Below are 10,149 nucleotides of genomic sequence, written 5' to 3' on the forward strand. Positions count from 1 at the left end.
GTAAATGGGAGAAAAGGTGGAGTGTTTTGTAGCCAAAGAAGGAGCTTCACCTTCGGTACTTTGAGTATGTTTTGCCACAGAAAGTTTCAGTGTCAAGTTTCCAGTATTGACAAAATAAGGCAATCCATCTTTTCCACTGATTTATTTCTTGCTTTCTAAACACTAGTCTTATTTTATCATTTTTTTAACATTTCAGCTGACGCCATTGACCATGCCCTAGAACATTATCCTTCTTTCAATGACTATGTTGTCATTGTAGGTGTGTCTTATATTCTAAAGCATTTGCACCTCTCAACCACACTTTATTCTCTGTATTGCCACAAAAATTCATAACATGACAAATGAAACTGGAAGAGAAATTAAATTGGAAGATGTCTATATTGCTGCATCAAAGCACAGCAAATTGCACATAAACAACACTCTAGTTAAAATTATAAGGCGCGTCATAAAGGTTATAGTTAGTCTATGGAGGAAAAATGCTTTCCATTGAGCACATTTTTTGTTGTCGCTTTTAGAGATCCAAATTAAGTGAAAGAGAAAAGAGACATTTTGTTGTTATGAAAATGATTGCAAACAACCTCATAATTATGAGTATTTCAGGGTCTAGTTATCAACTGCTTGTACACTGTACTTGAGACAGTTTTGTATTTCAGAGTCTGAATACAAAAATTGGGACCATATAAAAACTCATCTCTAAAGGTCTGGGAATCATTATTGTTATTTATTTACACATTTATGTATTTTTGCCACAATAAAATAATTGTCCTTTGTTTTGCACAGCCAGGAAACTTCTATTAGTGTATTGTTGAAATACAATAAACATATACAGCCAGCAGGACTTTTTCTTACAAATATCCTAGAAAAGGTTTTTTTTATGTTCAGACTTCACAGCCCATTTACAAATGAGGAGCAGAAGTTAATAGCTACTTACAGCAGTAAATGTGTATTAGGGAAGGTGAAAAATGCACAATATGCATTTCTCTTACCTATTTCTAATTTAAGCTTTTGTCTGTTGTCTTAATTGAGAACTGTTAGTGCAATTTAAAGCTATCATTCAACGACTGCATACTTGTGATTGGCTATGAGAAAAGTTTTCTAAAGGAAAGATGCTGGAAAAAGAACTTTGAAGTGAGATTCTGTAAAATCAAGGGAAGAATACAGAATGTGGTATAAAGATGTTAATAGAACACGTATATAATTCTTACAATAGAATATTGATGTCAACTCATAGTAACAACTATATTTTGTAAGTTACTTTATACAACGGAAGAGGAAATTTTTGGAGGGAAAGCTTTGATCTTAAGTTTTCCATCTAGCTCTTGTAATACTCCAAAAATGTCTGTTCATGGATAAAGATTGTTGCTGGCCCAGTTAATTTATTTTTAATATTGTTTAGACACTGGAGAAGAGTCATTGCATCTGTATGATTTTTAACAAAGCAAAACATGCTTCATCATGGATTTTAAGGATGTAGACATTACTTTGCCTTTATGCACAGATCTATATAGATAGCTTTACACTAACAAAGATTACCCTGATGGTCATTTTTATACTAGTATTTGGCAAACACTTTATCTTTGGGTTATTTCTTTAAAAATTGATATTAAAATTTTAAGTATCAAATTAGGAATATTGAATTTCACATGCAAAAGAAATATTTTTTTAATATTCAGGCATATATAAAAATTAAGATATACAGATTTATCAAAGATGACAGCTGGTTATGGAGTATTTCCTTGGGTTTTACTTTTAATATTGTGATTTGCCATTACCATCTTTTTTTTTTCCAATTTATGTAGACCCTGATGCATAGTTTTCTGGAGTAGAGTAGACTGATTACTTTTTTTTCACAAGTTTTAGTTGTTATATATAATGAATACAAAAATCATTGTAACATGAGAATCATGGATGCAACCTTAGAAAGACTATTTAGCCAATATTACATAATAAAATATTTTAATATGCTAATGATATTGATACCAATATCATTATCAATAATCAATATAATTTAGGATTAATTCATATCTGAGCATTTTATACATTCACAATCATCAAATTATGAAAAAGAACTTCCAGCAGAAGAGCAACTCAAATTAACAGCCTTCACACAGTAGAAACTGTATATAGCTCAAATTTGTCTAAGCTGCAATCCTATTATATAGTCACTGAACATGTAATTACACCATCTATTATTATAATTGCTTTGTCCTCTGAAGACATCTGAAAATAACTAATAAGACTGCGGAAAATTATACTTTAAAAACTCTTGAGTGGTACATTAAGAGAAGGAAAACCTCCTTTTTAAATTCTTATACAATAATACTGCCTTCACTATTTCACTACAGGGGTCATTACACTCTTGTGAACAGTGTACTGAAAAAATGTTTCTTTTTTGTTTTTTTAACAAAGCCATTTTTAGCTGTTTTTGAAGAAAATATTTACCTGTTGCAAATTGTACCAGATTTGTTGATTTTGATAAAAACTTTCAACCTCATCAGTTTTGTTACTGCAATTCACAATGAATTTTTAATTGGGTTGGTATTAAAAGGGATTTGAGAAATATTAGCTTTGCTCTTCATCCTGGCTGTGATACATTATTTTTTTTTATTTTCAAGTATCTATTCCTACTGCTGAGGAACTCTAGAAGATTCAATTTGTATCAAGAGTAGGACATTTCTATTTTTTTTACCAACTTGTTGTTGTTCGTTTCTTTTCTTTTATGCCAGTCGTGCTCTTCCCCATGACTATCAAAATTTTTCTGGAACTTTGCAAGGTCATTTTTTTGCCACAACTACATGCTATTACCCTATATTCAATCTCATTCTTACAGTCAGCTCCTAAACATACACACTTATTGACTATTAAACGTATTTTAGATCTTCTCAGGAAACAATGTGAAAAATTAAAGATCGTTTTTACCAACAAAATCTTCATTTTTGGCCTTTTTTTTTTTTTCCAGAAGCCATATTCATTTCTGTAGAAAGCCTCACAAACTTTTACTTCCAACAAACTATATGAAGAGGTAGTCTCCATAGTAGTCTTAATATTTTCAATTTTTAATTACCATTGCTAACCGTTAAAAGATATCAAATTCCTATTCTTTCAACTATAGCTTACCTCTCTCACCAGATTGAAAGCATGGAATGTGCCAGGTGTTGCAATATGCAAAGGCACAGAGTACGTGAAATAATATTAAAGGAACCTTGACAAATATTTTTATGGTAAGTGGCACTGAAATGCTATAGACTTCTATTGACCCTTATCATCTTCTACTCATTGTGTTACACTGTGCAATAACACTACCATTAACCAGGATGTGAGCTAGTTTGTGCACGATTTATGTTCCAATAGTTGTAGTAAAATAGGCACATATTTTTTATCCAATGTACTTATATCTCATACATATACCAAATGATTATAATAATATATATCAGTGATGGTCTTCACATAAATATAAATTTAGCTACAACTTTGCTATATCATTAGCCATAAAAACTTCTAGAGCACTGAGGCAATATGAGCTACCAATGGACAAGCAATACAACAGTGTACCTTCAGGGGATAATTTCAGCAAATCGTTACCAGATTTACTTTCTTTAACTCAGTCAAGCAAAGATCAACAATCATCTTGGTCTCGCTTTACTGAGAAACATTATAATCCGTGACAGAAGAACTTACTTAATTCTTAAACAACATGTACAATGTGTACACTAGCATGATTGTGACCTTATGAAGCTTCTTCCTAACATAGCAATGTCACCGTTTGCACTTGCAGCAGTTTTTACCTTAGAAATTCAAAATTAACCTCTTTAATAATTATCCACGACCTGAAAGCTACTATGTTATTATGAGCTCATTTTTATGTTATTGCCACCTTCATATACCCTTGCCATGGTTTCAGTTTTGATAGAGTTCACTTTACTAGCAGCTGGTATAGCACCATGTTTTGGATTTGAGATGAGAAATACTTTTGATAGTGCACTGGTGTTTTTAGTTGTCACTATCTCTCAAGGACTTTTCTGCTTCTCACACTGCCCTGCCAGAGCACAGGCTGGGAGGGCACAAGAAGTTGTGAGGGGATGCAGCTGGAACAGCTGACACCAACTCACCAAAGGGATATTCCATACCATGTGACGTCATGCTTAGTATATAAAGCTGGGGGAAGAAGAAGGAAGGGGGAGATGTTCGGAATGATGGCATTTGTCTTCCCAAGTAATCATTACATGTGATGGAGTCCTCCTTTGCTGGAAATGGATGAACATCTGCTTGCCGATGGGAAGCAGTGAATGAATTCCTTGCTTTGCTTTTGCTTTACCTGTTAAATTGTCTTTATCTGAAACCAGGAGGTTTTTCTCATTCTTACTCTCCCAATTCTCTCCCCTATCCAAACTGGGGGGAGTAGATGAGCAGCTGTGTGGTCCTAACTCCCAGCTGGGGCTAAACCATGACAACCCTGTTACTAGTATGTAGTAAGAAAATGTGTGAATTCATATTTGTGATCTATAAACCAATATTCATCAAAGGGAGAAACAAATGCACAGTGTAAAAGACAATGGAGACTTTACTCAGACTGATATGTTATATTTTCTTGATAAAGCATTCTAATAGCATTATTCAGGTATGTCCATTTGTGAGTCGGACTTCCCAATAGCCAAAGTAACTTTACTATTTTATTTGTTCTGGCATGTGTCAGAGCAATTATGTAACCTCAGTGTACCATAACAAGACCATTGAAAATTTATTTATACTAAAATATTACATTATAATTCTGGCCAACTATCTTGTATTCATGTCAAGCACAATCAACTTTCAGACCAGACAATGTAAGCAATATTACTGTTGATATACAGTTATGTTAGGCCTTTCTGTAATTCCTCGACTAGAAACTTTATTCTGTGTAGGCTGTTGTGGGAACATCAATCTGCATAGTTGGTGCCTGATTAGGGACTTATTCATTTGGAACTAGTTCAAATGAGGGTGGAGAGAGGAAATCAAGATCCAATTTATCAGCCTGACGAGAAAAAGAGTGGACAAATACACAGTAAAGAGAAACAACAAATAGATAAATAAAATCAGAGAATATTGTGCTTGAATTATACTAAGTAATTCTGCTCTGAATTTCGCAAATGGAAAATCTCTAACTTGCTCATATTGTATGAACACTAAAATTTAGTCAATGCTTGGTGGAGATCACTAGATGTCTGTTCAGTTTTTTTTCTTCCTACACCAACATCAACTTTATACAAACCTACAACTGCAGTACAACATCACTCCATTAACTCAAATTTCTAGGTCACTAACACCTTGTTTATCCTCAGTGTCTGTTTATCAATGAAATATAAAACACAGTGCTTTAACTCTCAGAAAATTATCAGCATTACTGACAAGATACTGTAGCTGTAGTGACTCTTCCAAATATGACTCTCATGAGTTGTTAAGTAGGAAAAAATTGTTTACTCTCAGAGTGAACCTTGAATGCGACATGCTACTTTGTGGCAAAGACAATGAGCTGATGATGGCAGCCTCTTGCAGCTTCATGGGTGGCACTATGCCACCATGAGAGAAGGGACAGTTCTTCCTTCAGCTGGAGGTCACAGTTTGGGAACTTCTCAGGCAGCCCTCCACCAGTGGAGGCCCTCCAGGTTAGTCAGACACCTATGGCCCTCTGATGGCAGGAAACAGGGCTATATGACCTCATGAGGTCACTTTCCCATCTATCTATGATTTTTAAGATGGGAACAGAACTTTGAACTGCTAAGTGTTGCTTAAGCATTTTTCTACAATATACTTCTGACTATAAACTCCCCAAATGTAAGTAGAGCTGGAAAAAAAATTATTCTTTTCAGTATCACAGAAAAAACAACTGAATTAGAAAATTATACTTCTGGACAGATGATTGGTATCATAACACCAGCCTGTCATGACTGTTAATTCACTGTCAAACTTCAAACAGTGGGTCAGGTCCTCATACAATTCAGTGTAACACTTCTTACACGTATCTTCCTTAAGTGGTGAAACTGCCTTTCTCCTCAAATGACTGGTTTTATTTTAACAGCATAAAATAATAAATATATACGCTGTCTACTAATCATTATACTGTGCCCAGTGTGGCAGAGAGAAAAAGGCTTCACTGAGACATTCACATTAACAGTTTATTTGGACTTCACTCACAGGTCCGATACACCACTATTGCAAGTTCTATGGATACAATGGAGAATTCACTATTGCAATCTAAAAAGCAATTCAAAGAATACGTTATTACAACCTACAAGTGGTCCCAAAAAGTACCAACACAAACCACAAGCGCGCTAGATATTAATATCTTGGAAGAGTGCACTAATCATGATCTTAATGTATGCCAAATACCATACATATGTTAATCACTTACCCTCTCTCCCAGGTAAAGCCTCTCAATCCCTGGGAAGTTACCCTGTACAGCCTTCTGGACAAGGAGGGGAAGAATCTCCCAGCTGTATCATTGGAAGACTCCCCCGTTTTTTTCCCCAAACCTTACGGTTCATATTTCCTGATTGGATGGGTGTGCAGGATTATGCCCGAGTGGATTACACTATCTGTAATGTTTATCTCTGGTGGTGTGATGGCCCCTTAGTTTGTGTTGCTAATTTTGTGATGACTAGCACGAAAAGTCACTGAATAGTGGTGGGATGGGACTCAGGGCATTTTGTTTGTTAAGGGACTATTCAAGGCTCCATTCAGATATTGGTTCTTATTGTGACACTGTGTTTGGACAACCCCTGGCTGAGCCCTTTTTCGCAGTTCCCAGCAAGTCATCTCTGCATAGATAAGGATCTGTGAGGGTGAGAGGAAGCCAGTCAAATGACAACTCCCTGCATTTTACCTTTTGTGCTCCAAGACCGGTTTGGCCGGGTGCTCCCATTCACCCAGGCTTTGTGAGGGGTAGGCTGCTGAGTGACTTCTGTGTCGACTGGCTAGAGCTGCCCCGAGACACAGCCAGTTCCAGCCAGTTCCAACCGACCCACCACAGGACACGGCTGAGCCCCGCAACCATGATGGTGCCGCCTCGGGGAAAGCCTGTGTCAGAAAGGGCAAAACGCTGCCTGGCCGCCAGGGCTGAGGGGAAAAGCGTGAGAAACAGCACGAGGACCAGCAAGGCAAGAGAACGAGGAAAGGGAAGAGGAGTTCCAGGTGCCTGAGCAGGGATTTCCCTACAGCCCCTGGAGGAGACCATGGTGAAGCAGGTGGTTTCCCTGCAGCCTGTGGAGGACTCCACCCAAGAACAGGTGGATATGTTATGAAGGAACGGCAGCCTGTGGAGATGACTCACTCTGGAGGAGGGGAAAAGTGTGAGGAGGAAGGAGTGGTATCATGGCTTGACCACAATCCCACATTCCCCATACCGGTGCACTGCTCAGGGTTGGGGAGGTAGAGGAATTTGGGATGAAGAAGCTGACCCTGGGAAAAGAGAGGAAGAAGGAAGGAGGTGTTTTAATTCATCTTTGTTTCTTACTACCTAAATCTATTTCAATTGACAATAAATTAAATTATTTTTCCCTAAGTTGAGTCTGGTTTGCCCGTGGAGGTAACTGTCAAGTGATTGCCTTCTCTTCATCTTAGCCCATGGACTTTCCCATCTTTTTTTCCCCTGCCCTGTCCTGTTGGGGAGTGAGAGAGCAGCTGGGTGGACATCTGACAGCCAGCCAAGGACAACCTCCACAATCATTTACAACAGAAATTGGTAAAAGTAGAGAATCATCAGTAAGTAAAAAACCTACCCAACTTTTAAATCAACCTATCTTTTCAGAAATAGTGTGACTTGAAAAGCAAAGGTTTATTAATTAGCTTACTAGTAAGCATAGCTTTCTGGATAATGAACTAGTAATGATAATGGGTTAAAACATTTGTAATCATTGTATTAGATCATAGGATGGATTTTGAGGCTAAAGTCTTGAATAAAGTTATCTAGAAAAATCCAGTAACATTGGTTTTCTAATAATAAAAGTACAAACTTTAGGAACAGTATTACCAAATGATGGGTAGGGAACAATACAAGACAAAAATAACACTCAGAATGTAAATGATTTAAAGGTCACTCGTTACACTTAACTTAATAGTCCTCTTAACAGTCTGTAGCTGTGACTGTTCATATTAGGAACATAGCCATAGCAATGTATTTCTAATTGGCCTTGATTGGTAATTGTTGAAGAAGCATAATGATCTTCAGAGACATCAGTAGACCAATCCAAAAACTCAAGAGTCTGAGAAGATGAACAACTCAAATAGTTCACTCCAAAATGAATGCCATAGACCTTTCTGGTATTAAACATAGTGGAATCTCAGGTGATGAATGGATGCATCTGGATATTACAGGCACTGTGGGTCATGCTAGGGAGCACAGCAGAGAGTACAGACTAGTAAGATGAAATAATTAGAGAGCAACATTTGCCATTTACCAGCAGTTTGGCAACGGTCTTGCTGGATATAGCCTGGCTCCTGCAGAGTTATGTCAGTGTTCATGACTGTGTTCCCTAGTGGTTGCTTCCAGGAGTCTCACTGCTGGGACACACAGCAGTATGGCAAGGCATCCAGCTCAATGGCATGCAGCTCAATGGGCACAGTGTGAAGCCAACTCAACACCAGGGCCCAAAATATACCCTCTCAGGTAAGAGTGATAGAAAATGTAGAACAGAGAAAAGCTGTCTGGAGGTAGCTGAGGGCCAGGCACATCCTCACTTCAGCGTGCAGCTGGGAAGTGGCAGCATTGCACTGCTGGTCCTTGTAAGAGAAGTGGATTCACTCACATGCATGAGCTAACAAATCCTGCAGTATTAGAGCTGTTTCAGAGTAAAGGCTGACTGCAGGTCATCATGGATAAACCATACAGATATGAGTTGAATACTCTTTAGAAATATCCTGTGACTTTAATTTCTTGTATCATATTAATGAGTAGACACTGACTCTCTCCAAAGTCCTCTGTAATCACTATCATTTCTCTACCTTAATTTTAAATACTGTCTTAAGTGACACTCCAGATCCTGCTGGACACAGACAGAGGCAAGAAATGCTGTGTGAAACTCAGACATGGAGTGAGACAGACACAGTGCCTGAGCGATGAGGGATGAAAATGCATGTGGGAATGTAATAGAAGGCGGGAAGAGAGTAAAATAAAAAATGAGAAGGAATATGCGTCGTGTCAAGTTCATGAAACGCATGTCTTTGAATAAGAATGGTTTTTCTTCTCTGAATCAAAGGCTAAGATTAAGCAGTTGATTTTTAGCTAGTTTCTCACCCAAACTATTTATGCAGTGGTTATCTATGCGTTTAGAGCTGCTTGCCCTTCTTAATTCAAAAAAACAGCAAGGCTTTGATACTGTGTATTCAAATATCCATGAAGGGGTTTACTTCATGTGAATATCAGACTGTATGAACTTTAAAAAAAGCAGATGGAGAGCTTGCAAGTGTTTTTAAGGTATGGATTTAATGATCACTTGAGTTGCACTAGGCCTTGGAAACTTTCTATGTTTCTCATAAATCTAAATAGCCAAAATATGGATAGAGTTGTAGTTGGTCTAAATCACTAGAGAGCCATGGCCTCAAATGGACAATCTAGCCATATGTGGTGGACAAAAGTTTTAAAGGCAACATTTTCCTTAGTACCAGTGAGTAGTACATTGCAGACTGAACACAGTATTAATTGTACTGCTAGTACAGAGCTCAAGAACCTGCATATACTATACTGTTTTCTCTTTTTTAGCACATTTGAAATGCAACCTTGTCTTTGGGCTGTTGAGAGTAAATTCATTTAGAAAATTATTAGAGGCTAAAAATAACTTAGCAAAATATAAATCTACATATGGTTGACAAAATAACTCATTCTGATGAACAATATTTCTGTAGTTTATAAATAAATCAATTCAGCCTCTTAACATTCTGTGACTGAAATAACTCAGAAGCTACTCCAGAATTTGACATTTTGATTTTAAGATGAAGTGCAGAAAAATAGACCATGTGTGAAGGTCACTGACAATTCATCTAAGAGATTAAACATTATAAACTGTCTGGCAACATTTCAGATATTCATTTATTTATGAAAAGGCATCATACATCTTATAATAAGGTTTTACAGTATTTTCTGAACAAACAAAACCAAAAAGGGACAAACTATAACCT

Source organism: Numenius arquata, chromosome 1 (assembly GCF_964106895.1).
Source record: "Numenius arquata chromosome 1, bNumArq3.hap1.1, whole genome shotgun sequence".
NCBI lineage: Eukaryota > Metazoa > Chordata > Aves > Charadriiformes > Scolopacidae > Numenius > Numenius arquata.